General features: G+C 48.6%; 1 protein-coding gene across 6 annotated transcripts in view; it reads right to left on the bottom strand.

The window, feature by feature from the left end:
- The window catches only part of arhgap9 (Rho GTPase activating protein 9), a 54,877-nt gene that overhangs the window by 37,887 nt on the left and 2,082 nt on the right, over nt 1-14,908 (bottom strand). The window lies entirely within an intron of this gene.

Consider the following 14,908-nt stretch of genomic DNA (forward strand, 5'->3'; position numbering starts at 1 on the left):
CAACATTGTTCAATATCTACATCAATGAGTTAGCGGTGTTACTGGAACAATCTTCAGCTCCTGGCCTCAGCCTAAACAACACAGAAGTTACATTTCTGCTCTATGCAGTTGACCTGGTCCTGCTGTCACCCACTGAACAAGGATTACAGCAGAACCTGGATCTGCTGTAGCAATACTGTCAGAACTGGGCCCTGACAGTAAATCTGAAAAATACGAAGATTATGACCTTCCAAAAAAAAAGCCCAGATCTCAGGAAAGCAGATACCTCCTTTACTCTAAACACTACCCTAGAACACACACTAAGCTATGATTACCTTGGACTAAAAATCAGTGCATCAGGGAACTTTGGTCTAGCAGTGAATGCATTAGGAACAAGCCCACAGGGCATTCTATGCGATTAAAAGGAGATTCCATAAAATACACATTCCTATTAGAATCTGGTAAAAAATGTTTGACAGTGTCATCCAGCCTATCATGCTATATGGAAGCCAACTATGGGGTCCACTCAGTCAACAAGACTAAACTAAGTGGGAGAACCATCCAACTGAAAACCTGCATGCAGAATTCTGTAAAAACATACTACAAGTACACAGAAATGCCCCTAACGATGCATGCAGGGCTGAATTAAAAAAAGGGCATTAAATTTTATTGAACATCTAAAAATGATTCCAACAAACTCCTTACAATTCTTGGCACTCCAAACCCAAGAGCTCAGCCCAGAAACGTATCACCTCAGTTAGCTGGTTCTGAACCTCTCTAGACTAACATTAACACATACTAATACAAACCAGCTTCAGAGCAGTACTGCTTCACAACAGCCCATTAGAGTCAACCAAATTATAAAACACATCAAAAACTACTATCTGGACCTTTGGAACAAAGAAACACAATCCCAAAATAAACTGAATTGTTATCAGGCCCTAAATAGAAAATACACACTGGCAGAATATCTCTTCTCTGTCAGAGATACAAAGCAGAGACGGATCCTGACCAAGTACAGGCTCAGTGACCACACGCTTGCAATTGAAATAGGCAGATACAAAAACTCATGGGTACCAAAAGAAGAGCGAATATGTGGTCACTGTAAGACAGGAGAGGTGGACACAGAGATGCACTTCCTCCTTACTTGCACAAAATAATTACAAATTAGAAAGAAATATTTCTACAAATTACCCCAAATTATAAATAATATTATTTTCCTATGAAAAGAAGAGAAATGTGCAATTCTGTTAGGGGAAGGATCAACAGCCCCAATTGCGGCACAGTTCATTTCAGCCTGTCATAACCTGAGGGACAGTGAGTGACCACCCACCCCATATAAACATGTACATATTTATTGATTTACTTCTGTTGCTGTTATTGTTATATATTACAACATTTATCATTATTATTTTAATATGACTATTTACATGTTATTTATATGTATGCTTTGGCAATAATTACATTTGTATTTCATGCCAATAAAGCAACTTGAATTGAATTGGGGGGGGGGGTTATAGGGACAGAAGGGTGAGAGAGGGGGAAGAGAGCATGATAGAGAGAGAGAGGGCGGAGAGGAGGTATAGGGACAGAGGGGGGAGACAGAGAGAGAGAGATGGACAGAGTTGAGAGCGCTCCACTGGCTATGCCCTAAATACTGGTGTCATTAGGGAAGTTTATTGCTGATGTGCTCAGTGTAGCATGCCGAGGCGCAGGCTGTGTCCGTGGTTACTGGCCACAGGGACAGAGGAGCAGGCTGATATTCACACAGGCCCCTCTCCCTCAGAACCACGGGCGCCAGCCGCTGTGGGGAACTTGGTCATTTCCTCTGCGTTTAACCACGATAACTGCCGTACAGTCACACACGCCCTCAGGTAACACCGGCGCAACATCTCCACTACCGCAAGTGTGCTATGATGGGGAAATTGTGTGTGTATGTGTGTGTGTGTGTATGTGTGTGTCTGTCTGCATGTGAGTGTGTGTGTGTGTGTATGTGTGCGAATGTGTGTGTGTGCGCGTGTGTCTGTGTGCGCGTGTGGATGCGTGTGTGTGTGTATGTGTGCGTGTGTGTGCGAATGTGTGTGTGTGTGTGCGTGTGTGTCTGTGTACGCGTGTGGATGCGTGTGTGTGTGTGAATGTGTGGGTGTGTGTGCGCGTCTGTGTGTGTGTATGGGTGCGTGTGTGTGTGTCTGTGAAAACTCCAAAGACAAAAGGGGGTATAATAAAGTCATAATGATAAAGTCATAATAATCCTGTTTCCCAGGCAACGCCATGAGCATGCTCACAGCCGTTCTGAACGCTCCAAGCCCTCTGTGCCATAAAAACCCCAAACGAACCCCCCCCCCCCCCCCACCCCCTACCCCCACACCCACACCCTTCGCCCCCCAGCCCCACCCTACCCCTTCTGGGACAGCCAGTCAGAGAGGAGAACAGCCGCTGCAGAAGGGTGCAGCATACGACTGCGCACAAATGCATTCACAGCTGCTCATTCACAGTCACGCATTCACAGCTGCGCATTCACAGTTGCGCATTCACTGGCGCACATTCACGGTCGCGCATTCACAGGCACATATTCACAGTCATGCATTCACAGCTGCGCATTCACAGGCATGCATTCACAGGCGCGCATTCAGTCGAGCATTCACAGGCACATATTCACAGTCACGCATTCACAGCTGCGCATTCACAGGCATGCATTCACAGTTGCGCATTCACAGGCGCGCATTCTCAGCTGCGCATTCACAGGCACACATTCACAGCTGCGCATTCACAGGCGCGCATTCACAGGCACATATTCACAGTCACGCATTCACAGCTGCGCATTCACAGGCACGCATTCACAGGCACGCATTCACAGGCACATTCACAGCTGCGCATTCACAGTCACACATTCACAGGTGCGCATTCACAGGCACGCATTCACAGCTGCGCATTCGCAGGTGTGCATTCACAGCTTCACATTCACAGGCAAACATTCACAGGCACGCATTCACAGGCATGCATTATCCCCCCCGCCCCCCCACTGTCCCTGAGCGAGCCAGAAACAGCCTCTGACGACAGCACCAGGGCAACGTGATGTAAGCACATCTGCAGAACACCCCCGGGAGGACGGGGGGTGGGGGGGCTGGGGGGTATTGGGACAGGGGGAGGGGTTTGCTAACCGAGAGAGCAGTAATAATGCACAGGAATCAGTGACCCTTGCCTTGTATTTACATAAAAGCCTCCAGTGCACAGAGTCAGTCCTGCACTCACTGCAAGGGACACTAATCCAGACCCACCAGACCACACACACACACACACACACCATACACACACACACATACACACACACGCTCACACACACACATACACTCACACACACACACACACCAAACACACATACACACACACACACACACACACATACACACACACACACACCAAACACATACACACACACACACACACACACACACACACATACACACACCAAACACACATACACACACACACACACACACACACACCATACACACATACACACACACACACACACCATACACACACACACACACACCAAACACACATACACACACACACACACACACACACACCAAACACTCATACACACACACACCATATACACATACACACATACACACACACACCATACACACACACACACACACCAAACACACATACACATACAGACACACACACTCACACACACACACCAAACACTCATACACACACACACCATACACACATATACACACACACACCATACACACACACACACACACACACACACACACACACACACACACACACACACACACACACACACACACACACACACACACACACACACACACACACACACACACCATATACACAGCCTCAGTGCGGGAGATACAGGTATGAGCACACGAACACACACACACACACACGCAGAAATGTCAAAACAGATTTCACCCCTCCCCCTCTCCCTCCCCCTGTCTCTGGCGCTGGTGCTGGTGCCCGGGCCCCTGCCCTCTCGTCCTGGCAGAGCCTGATCCAGCCTCTGGGGGGCGTCTGTGTCTCCGCCCCCATATGTGCCTGGGTGAGTGAGCTCCATACGCAGCATTATCCACAAAAACAACAGCCACGCCCTTCTCCGTTTCGCCACCCTGCTCCGCCTCCGCCACCCTGTTCCACCACCCTGCTCTGCCTCCGCCACCCCGCTCCATTCCACCACCCCGCTCCGCGGACTGCCCGCCGCCCGCCACCCGCTCAGTTGCCCCGGGCGACTCGGGGTGCACAGACATGCACACTCATTGCCTCACTCAGACTCAGGTCGTTACGAACCCCGGAGAAGAGTCCTGAGTAAAATTAACCACGGGGCACGCGTCCAGTTTAACATTTTAGAGATTTACCTGCCGCCCTTATCCAGAGAGACAGTGAGTGTGAAGAAAGAAAAGGTCGGGATTCGTGAAACAAACACACCACACACACCACACACACCCCCAGCAGTGATTAAAGAGCGTGTGGCGGTCAGGCTGTAACACCCTGCAATAGGCAGTCCTGCATCACTCAAACTGAAACGTGTGGACCGGAAGAGAGAGGAATGTTTTAGGTGGGATAGGAAAATATAGGGTAGATAGAGAGGGGAGATGTGGAGGTGGGGGGATGGGAGTCAGGGTGGGAAGGGGGCAGTTGGGGTGGAGAAGGGCGGAGAAGGGGGGGTCAGGGTGGAGAAGGGCGGAGTCAGGGTGGAGAAGGGGGAGTCAGGGAGGGGGAGGGCGGAGTCATGGTGGAGAAGGGGGGAGTCAGGGTGGAGAAGGGGGAGTCAGGGTGGAGAAGGAGGAAGTCAGGGTGGAGAAGGGGGGTCAGGGTACAGAAGGGTGGAGAAGGGCAGAGTCAGGGTGGAGAAGGGGGAGTCAGGGAGGGGGAGGGTGGAGTCAGGGTGGAGAAGGGTGGAGAAGGGGGGATCAGGGCGGAGAAGGGGGGATCAGGGTGGAGAAGGGGGAGTCAGGGTGGAGAAGGAGGAAGTCAGGGTGGAGAAGGGGGGTCAGGGTACAGAAGGGTGGAGAAGGGCAGAGTCAGGGTGGAGAAGGGGGAGTCAGGGAGGGGGAGGGTGGAGTCAGGGTGGAGAAGGGTGGAGAAGGGGGGATCAGGGCGGAGAAGGGGGGATCAGGGTGGAGAAGGAGGAAGTCAGGGTGGAGAAGGGGGGTCAGGGTACAGAAGGGTGGAGAAGGGCAGAGTCAGGGTGGAGAAGGGGGAGTCAGGGAGGGGGAGGGTGGAGTCAGGGTGGAGAAGGGGGGATCAGGGTGGAGAAGGGGGAGTCAGGGAGGGGGAGGGCGGAGTCAGGGTGGAGAAGGGGGAGTCAGGGAGGGGGAGGGTGGAGTCAGGGTGGAGAAGGGGGGATCAGGGCGGAGAAGGGGGGATCAGGGCGGAGAAGGGGGGTCAGGGTGGAGAAGGGGGTCGTTTTTTTCAGCTCAGTGTAACTTGGTGCTGTGCTGAGGTGGGGTGTGACTGTCTGAGTGAGGCAACAGTTACAGCAGCACTTAAACATGGCATCACCCACACCGGCTCTGGAGCCTCTCCGAGTGAGACTTCTACCCCACAGCCACAGCAGGGTTTTCATCATGCCCAAGCGCATGCATTATTAATGAGCAGGCAGACCAGGAACAGCAAGACTCCCTCTGGAGCCTGTCCCCGCATGGGGTCTGTGGGCCGGGAGTACACTGGGACAGCGGGAATATGAGTAAAGACAGCTTCCCCCCCCCCCCCGCCACCCCCCAACGCTCTCTCCCTCTCCCACTCCCCTCCTCTCGCTCTATCCCTCTCCCACTCTCTCCCTCCTACTTTCTCCACCCCTCTGTCTCTCTCCCTCTCTCCATTCGCTCACTCACACCTTGCAACAGGCGACCCCCCCCCCCACCTCACAGAGGGAGCGGCCAATGGCGGGCAAGGGCTCGGTGGCAGCGGAAACGTCATTGGCGGGAGGCCCCGCAAATTCGCCATGGCAACTGTGTTTCTGAAAAAGCCCCACCAATGCGCACGTAGCAGCAGGGCGCCAAACCACACTGTCAGACAGCGAAAAACAGAAATTACCAAGAATTTCGGCAAGTCAGTACCTGTGCTACCAGAGGGTGAAAAAAAGTCCATACTGTACTAGTACTCAATTTTACATTGTATTAATATTATCGTATACATATCTCTGAATAAAACAGACTGCTTTTATTCAGAAATATGCATAAGACAATAAATAACAACAGATTTCAGCCGTTGTCATTTTTTTTTTTTTTGATTTCACTCAATCAACATGCATGAAGACAAATTCCCATAAAATGTAAATCAAACAATTTTATCCCAGCTTCAAAACAATAGGCTTGTGGTCAAATTCTACAATGATATCTAAATTCACAGGCAAGCTGAAAACTTTATTTTAAAGGGTGTTTTTTCTCCTCAGTAAGACGACGGGCCAATCCCGGGGCAATGCTCCTGACTCAGACTCAGGCGTCCGCAGAACGAAGTTGCGGCCTTCACTGCGTCCTTCACTGCGTCTTACTCTCTCTCTGTCTTCCCGTCTTTCTCTCCCTCTCTCTCGCCCGGCTTCCCTCTCCGCCTCTCTCCCTGTCTCTCCCTCTATCAATTTCAAAGTGCTTTATTGGCATTTCAAATATAGGCATTTGTGTTGCCCAAGCAGTGGTTACAGGATACAACTATATACAACGAATGCTAGACTATGAATTCGTTATTTTAAAAAAAAGGAAAAAAAAGGGCCAAGCCTATGAAAAAAATCAGTAAGTGATGTTAGGTGTGTGTGTGTCTGTCTGACTGTCTATCCCTCTTTCTCTCTATCCCTCTCTCACTGTCTTTCTCTCTCTCTCTATCTCTCTCCCTCTCTCCCTTTTGACATGTTCAGCACACATTCATGGCTGAGTGAAATTCTGTGCACACACAGAGTCGGCATGGAAGGGGACTTCCACCCCAGATCCACAGCCAGCCCCCCCCCCCCCCCCCCCCAAACAGCCACCTCTGCCCCATAATCTCCCCGTTGCTGAGGGGCTCTGTCTCTCCGCTGGGGGTGACTTAGCACAATGCCACAGACGCTGTGCACAGTGGCGCAGCGCCAGATAACTACCGTAACCCACCTCAGGTAGCTATGAAGATGGAAGAGATTCAGGGCCTGTCCCTCAGGCTTGTACAGAATCTGTGTGCTAGGCACTGACAGTGCAGTTTCATAGTGCATGATTACATTAACCACAGGAAACCACGTAGCAGAGTGCACGTATGATCCCTCCAGGCCACCATAGCCTAGCGGGGCATCGATGGGTCTCTCATCAATTGGACACTGATTAGCAAGGGCCCGGGGAGCTGTCAAGCTGTCAGATGGTATTAACAGAGTCCTGTCTGATAGACAAATGTACAGGTGCAGAGCACATTACCTGCAAACGCAACACGGCACAGCTTAGCACAGCACGGCACAGGCGTGGTTCAGTGTTTCCCCACAGAGACTACATGGCCAAAAGTATGTGGACACCTGACACCCAACGTCTCATCCAAAATTATGGGCATTAATGTGGAGTTGGTCCACCCTTTGCTGGTATGACATCCTCCACTCTTCTGGGAAGGCTTTATACTAGATGCTTGCTGCAAGGACTTGCTTCCATTCAGCCAGAAGAGCATTAGTGAGTTTGGGCACTGATTGGGCGCTGATCCCAAAGGCGCTGGATGGGGTCGAGGTCAGGGCTCTGTGCAGGCCAGTCGAGTTCTTCCACACCATTTCTATATGGACCACGCTGTATGCCTAGGGACAGTGTCATGCTGAAACAGAAAAGGGCCTTCCCCACTGTCGGGGAAGCACAGAATCGTCCAGAATGGGACTGTATGCTGCAGCATTAAGATTTGCCTTCACTGGAACTAAGGGGTATAACCAAGGGATGTCCAGATACTTTTGATCATATAGTGCGTGTATATGCATTCCAACAGCACACCAACACCAAAGCGCTCTGCAGTCTGCCCCAGTCACAATCATTTTTTCTCCTCTTGCTCTCTACTAATTTAATTAACAAGCTGTTTCATGAATTCAGAAAACAATAACCGTAAAGAAAAAGGCCTTTATCAAATTTGCTACAGTTGCTTTAGTTCACCTTGTAAAAAATGTCTTTTCAAAACCCACAAAATGCAAGCATATTATCTGATCAAAAAAGACAGCGTGATAAGAGAACACTGGCTTGTACAACAGCCTCTCAAAAGTTCTCCCTTTCCAAATAAATCACCTCAAAGTGACATCAGTCTCTGTCTGACTCAATTGCTTCTAGATATTTGATAAAAAGGCAATAGTATAGAAAAATTAATTTAAACAAAGTAGTCAAATGCATGCAAATAATGCACATTTGCAATAAAATTAGTTGCAAAATCGACTATTTTTCCATATAATTTGCACAATTTATCAGTATGATGCAGCAGGAGATAGAAATGAAGTTGTAATGGCAGCTGCCCCCCCCCCTCCCCCCGCATGGCCACTTTCCACTGTGGCATGAATGTATGCCAAGCCCCACACAGCAAGCTAATAACAACCCCCCCCCCCACCCTTTTTTCCATCCACCCACCGTCACAGACACTCACTGTTAGGTAAACCGTTCTTCTTGTAAAACTACTTACCGAAATTTACTCAATCATTACTATTAGGCTACCTGTTTTTTTATTGTTTTTTTTTAAAACCTTATGTAGAGCAGAATTTAGTTAATATATGCACATTTATTGAATAACAAACCAAAATATGAACATTTGTTCTATCTATAATAACACAAAACAATTATTTTTTCTCAAAAATAATCTTAGACATGACAAAACAAATTATGGAAAGTCTAGTAGTCTACCCAGTCATTTTGCAAATGGAGAATGGAAGGGAGGTGGAGGGGTAGTTACATTGACAGAAATCTGATCTACCGTGAGTTTTTTTTTTTTAAAGATGCCACATGTACCACTGGCCTGTAGCATAAGTAAAATAGGAACCAAAGCTCCAGGTAATAAGGCAGCAAAGAAGGTGTTAGGTTTAGACGAGTGGGGGCCATGTAAACATATTGTGGCAAGGCTATTCCCTGTGAGAAATTGCAAAGAAGCTTAAGATTCCCAGGTGCAGTGTTCAGCACACGCTTAGAAGGTTCCAGCTGACAGGCAATAATATTAACAGGAGAAGACCACAGAGTTCAGGAGGCTGTAGACAAACATCTTGTGGTGTCTAGCAAAAGCAACCATAATAAAACTGCACCACAACTACAGGAAGAAATCAATGCAGCTAGAGAGAAACCAGTTCCCCCGACTACAGCAAAATGGCTGCTCAATTAACTACTGAGCTATTATTTTTACTATTTTATGAGCAGCGAATAAATACATTCAAAAATGTACCTTAAGCAAGTATAATCTCAGTTTAGAAAAGAAGTTCAAATAATGTACAGGCACTGTTCACATTTGGTTATAAATGTTTTATATGCATCTTACTAATTGCGTGCCTCACATGTGAGGGAACGTAAGCTTATATACTGCATAAACAGGCCGTGGAACAACACTGTGCTGGCGGTAGACCTTTACACAGGCCATGGAACAACACTGTGCTGGCGGTAGACCTTTACACAGGCCATGGAACAACACTGTGCTGGCGGTAGACCTTTACACAGGCCATGGAACAACACTGTGCTGGCGGTAGACCTTTACACAGGCCATGGAACAACACTGTGCTGGCGGTAGACCTTTACACAGGCCATGGAACAACACTGTGCTGGCGGTAGACCTTTACACAGGCCATGGAACAACACTGTGCTGGCGGTAGACCTTTACACAGGCCATGGAACAACACTGTGCTGGCGGTAGACCTTTACACAGGCCATGGAACAACACTGTGCTGGCGGTAGACCTTTACACAGGCCATGGAACAACACTGTGCTGGCGGTAGACCTTTACACCAGAGGTCCTCGATCTTACCCAGAAAGGACCGGAGTGGGTGCGGGCTTTTGTTCCAACCTAGCAGCTACACACCTGATTCTACTAATCAACCACTAGAGTCTTTGCAAAGGATCTTTATTAGTAGAATCAGGTGTGTGACTGCTTGGTTGGAACAAAAGCCTGCACCCACACCGGCCCTTTCTGAATAAGATTGAAGACCCCTGCTTTACACAATAGATTTGTAACAGACACACAAACGGTAATTTCCACTTTCAGGTGCCCAGGAGACTCTAGGATTGAGACAGCTCTCTATCAAGCTAAGCACAGGGACTCCTTCAGCTTCAAGCATCAACTGACATCAGCCGTTCCAGTCATCTTATAATCTCATTAAATCTCATGTAAAAAAAACTTGCTTTCAACAGCATTTTCGTTACCATTTTACCGGCAGTACCATTTCATTACTCAATGTTTGTCTTTATTCTGTGTTATTTGTTTTTAAGACTTTTAAGGTGTAAGGCTCTGCAAAATGCAAGAAATGCAGTCTCCAACTAAGGTTTATTATTATTATTATCATCATCATCATCATCATCATCATCAGCAGCATATTCATCATCATTATCATCAGTCATCATCATCATCACCATCATCATCATCTCCATTGTCCTGCCTAGTTGAGAGTAAGTGAGCAGTTGTGAGACCGAGCGAGCGTTTGTGAGAGTGAATGAGTGATTGTGAGAGTGAGCGAGTGATTGTGAGAGTGAGCGAGTGATTGTGAGAGTGAGCGAGCGGTTGTGAGCGTGAGTGAGCGGTTGTGAGTGAGTGAGTGAGTGAATGTGAGAGTGAGTGAGCAGTTGTGAGAGTGAGCAAGTGGTTGTGAGAGTGAGTGAGTGAGCAAGCGGTTGTGAGAGTGAGCGAACGGTTGTGTGAGTGAGCGAGCGGTTGTGAGTGAGTGAGTGAGTGAATGTGAGAGTGAGTGAGCGGTTGTGAGAGTGAGTGAGCGGTTCTGAGTGAGAGTGAGCGATTGTGAGAGTGAACGAGTGATTGTGAGAGTGAGAGAGCGGTTGTGAGAGTGAGTGAGCGTTTGTGAGAGTAAGTGAGTGACTGTGAGTGAGCGAGCGGTTGTGAGCGTGGGTGAGCGTTTGTGAGAGTGAACTAGTGATTGTGAGAGTGAGTGAGCGGTTGTGAGAGTGAGTGAGTGAATGTGAGAGTGAATGAGCAGTTCTGAGAGTGAGCAAGCGGTTGTGAGAGTGAGTGAGTGAGCAAGCGAGCGAGAGGTTGTGAGAGTGAGCGAGCGGTTCTGAGAGTGAGCGAGCGGTTCTGAGAGTGAGCGAGCGTTTGTGAGAGTGAGCGAGCGGTTGTGAGTGAGTGAGTGAATGTGAGAGTGAGCGAGCGGTTGTGAGTGAGTGAGTGAATGTGAGAGTGAGTGAGCGGTTGTGAGAGTAAGTGAGCGGTTGTGAGAGTGAGTGAGCGGTTGTGAGAGTAAGTGAGCGTTTGTGAGAGTGAGCGAGCGGTTGTGAGAGTGAGAGAGCGGTTGTGAGAGTGAGCGAGCGGTTGTGAGTCAGTGAGTGAATGTGAGAGTAAGTGAGTGACTGTGAGAGTGAGCGAGCGGTTGTGAGCGTGAGTGAGCGTTTGTGAGAGTGAACGAGTGATTGTGAGAGTGAGCAAGCGGTTGTGAGTGAGTGAGTGAGTGAATGTGAGAGTGAGTGAGCGGTTGTGAGTGAGTGAGTGAGTGAATGTGAGAGTGAGTGAGCGGTTCTGAGTGAGAGTGAGCGATTGTGAGAGTGAACGAGTGATTGTGAGAGTGAGTGAGCGGTTGTGAGAGTGAGTGAGTGAGCGAGCGAGCAAGCGGTTCTGAGTGTGAATGAGCGTTTGTGAGAGTGAACGAGTGATTGTGAGAGTGAGTGAGTGGTTGTGAGCGTGAGAGAGCGGTTGTGAGAGTGAGCGAGCGGTTGTGAGAGTGAGCGAGCGTTTGTGAGAGTGAGCGAGCGGTTGTGAGCGTGAGAGAGCGTTTGTGAGCGTGAGCGAGCGTTTGTGAGAGTGAACTAGTGATTGTGAGAGTGAGTGAGCGGTTGTGAGAGTGAGTGAGAGGTTGAGAGTAAGTGAGCGGTTGAGAGTAAGTGAGCGGTTGTGAGTAAGTGAGCGGTTGTGAGTAAGTGAGCGGTTGTGAGAGCGGTTTGGTCTTTGATAGTTTTTTACCCTGGTGCTCCACTGAACAAGCCACACCAGTCCTGACTAACTGAGGCAGAGGGGGCATCAGTCTGAAAAGGCCCCAGAGGCAGTGGGGTTTTTCAGCACGCTGTAAAACCAAACCCATTTACTGCAGCCCAGCTGAGACCCGCCGTACGAGCTCAACACAATCACAGCTCGAGAATCAACCCCACACACCACAACGTATCAGAAAAGGCCAGCAAAAAAAAAACTTTCACACGGTAACCCGTCACAAAAAAAACTTTCACACGGCAAGCTGTCAGCCAAAGACCAATCCTTCTCCACACCACACGATTCACTACCACACACCTGCGATATACCTTACAGCCCCCAAAAGAGACACACTTCACAGGCACCTAACACCGCCCTTAACACAGCCAGGACCTCCAGGGATAACTGTTAAGGGCAGAGGGGCACCTGAGCTGTTCGGTTTAAAGACACCTTAAGCTGTACGTTCAGACAGCGAGCAACTCGTCAACCGAGGCGTGTGAACACAGGGTCAGGCCCACTGGCAGCTATCCATCACAGACACGTGGAGAAGCTCCATGTTTTTTTCCCCCTCTCCCTCTCTGACTTGGCCACAGAATATGTTTCAGACAGATGTCAAGGTCTGTGGTAGAAGATATGAAACAACTGGCCTCTATCTACCCGACAGTTTTTTTTTTTTTTTAAATTTCCGTTATTCTGGTACGTGCGTATTTTTGCAAACACCTCAAATTCTTAAAAAAAATCCCCACGGTTCGGCTTCGCCGCTTTCATCTTTATAAATACCGAACGGTCGTCACTTCCGCGTTACGGGCATTCGCTGCAGGAAGATCAGAGCGAAAGCGAACCCTGAAGCTGCGGTGTGCTGCGTGCGAGTCCGGGGCAGAGCTCGGCGCTCGGGCGGAGCAGCTCCAACCGCAGCAGCTACAGAAACAGGATGGAGGAGAAAAAAAACGCTTTCAAAAGGCACCGGCGCACACCAGACAGGATATGCAGATGATGCACAGAAAGAGAACGAAGAACCTCGTCACAGCAGGCTCACTTTACGAGCCTCTGGAGTTTGTTAATACATACATGCTGTGCAAATATAATCGTTTACTTTACAAATATAATTTACACAGCCCTGCATATGACTGGGGCTAAAAATTAAGTCTGGAATTTTCTGGAAAAGGGCAGTAAGCCTTTAAGAAAATAGTCTGAGTGAAAGAATTTGCTTGAGTGTACCAAGCACAGACCTGCACCAAGATAATGACTTATTATAAAGCCTGGTACAGTATGTCCAACCAAATACTAATCTTCGCTTTACTTTCCCACAATAGCCGCCTTTTAAGCCAACGAGGCTATTGTACCAGGCAGAGATCAAGGACAGGCTATTTGATCAAAACCCTCTTTGATGACTGTCTGTTTATACTGTTGATCTGGACATGCAATGTGTGGTTACCACTGAGTCACTGCAAAGTACCCAAAGGGTGTGTGTGTGTGTGTGTGTGTGTGTGTGTGTTTCAGCACATCAGCCGGTTGAGCACATCAACCCTCCTGACAGCAAGCAGGGTCAGGCATAAAGGTTCATTTTCAGAAATATTTTCTCTGCTAGCAGAACATCCTCACCACAAAAGTTTCAAAAACTTCTGATCAATTTTTTACAAGTCAGACTTTATACGACTTCAGGAACTGAACGACACTATCAGTGTTAAGAACTCCCTGGGGAAGTAGTAGCATAGCCGAGCTTGTAGGCACGGGAACAGACACAAACACTGGGATGCACTGGCATGCACCCAAACAGAAGCGCACACAAAATCCAATCGGCATGCCGGCTACAAATTCCACCAGCTGCATTGGGAGCCAGAGTGCGTTCCAATGCCAAGACCTTCCGAATGTAGCAACATACCACAGCTTACCAGCACAGCAATACATGCACAGAGGAGAGTACAAAAACACGCTTCACTGCTGTCCCAGCATAAATACTGAGTATAACCACGTGCAAGCGCACAAACACACACACTTACACAAGCGCACACACACATGCACACACATGCACGCACACACACACACATGCAAGCGCACACACGCACACACATGCACACACATGCACGCGCACACACACATGTATGCAAGCGCACACACATGCATGCAAGCACTCACACGCACACATATAAACACACAGAGTTTTACGTCACTTGCCATAGTCTTATGCATGCCCATACAGGCAGCCTACTTACACAAGCACGCACACGGTATTAATCCACTCTGATGAAAAAGCAAGATATTAAAATAAGAGGCAGAGGAAAGATCTACCCCACCCATATTTGCACATAACCCAGAACTCTGTCACAGTGTGTGGTGCATTTTTACAGTCAAGCCCGAGTAACCCTGTTAAGTGGCCAAGCAGAAGCTCAAATCCTGCTCATTAAAGTGAGGAGGCTTTGTGTGTCTGGCTACTAGTGTTTGAGTGGATAAAAACAGTCCTTTTACGACTGCAGGGAGAGTAGACCTTTGGACATAGCACCCAGTGTGCTATCTTGGTGAGCAGTTCAGAATAATGTCTAAGGAACTCGGTTTGTGGACTCAATTTGCAGGTGGCCCGCTGTAGTCTTGAACATGGTACTTAACCTGCATTACTTCACTAATTATCCAGCTGTGTAAGTTGATGGTATGTAAAGAATGTAAACTGGGTAACGCATGCGGGATAAACCCGTGAAATGCGATGTAATCTCGTGCACGGTAAAGGAAGAATGAAAAGCCAGGTTACAGATGCTACGTCGCTCCCTACACAGCGACAGCAAGCTTCCTCGTGACCTGGAAGAGTAGCGGAATTGTGCAATAA

Source organism: Anguilla anguilla, chromosome 13 (genome assembly GCF_013347855.1).
Source record: "Anguilla anguilla isolate fAngAng1 chromosome 13, fAngAng1.pri, whole genome shotgun sequence".
Classification (NCBI taxonomy): Eukaryota; Metazoa; Chordata; class Actinopteri; order Anguilliformes; family Anguillidae; genus Anguilla; species Anguilla anguilla.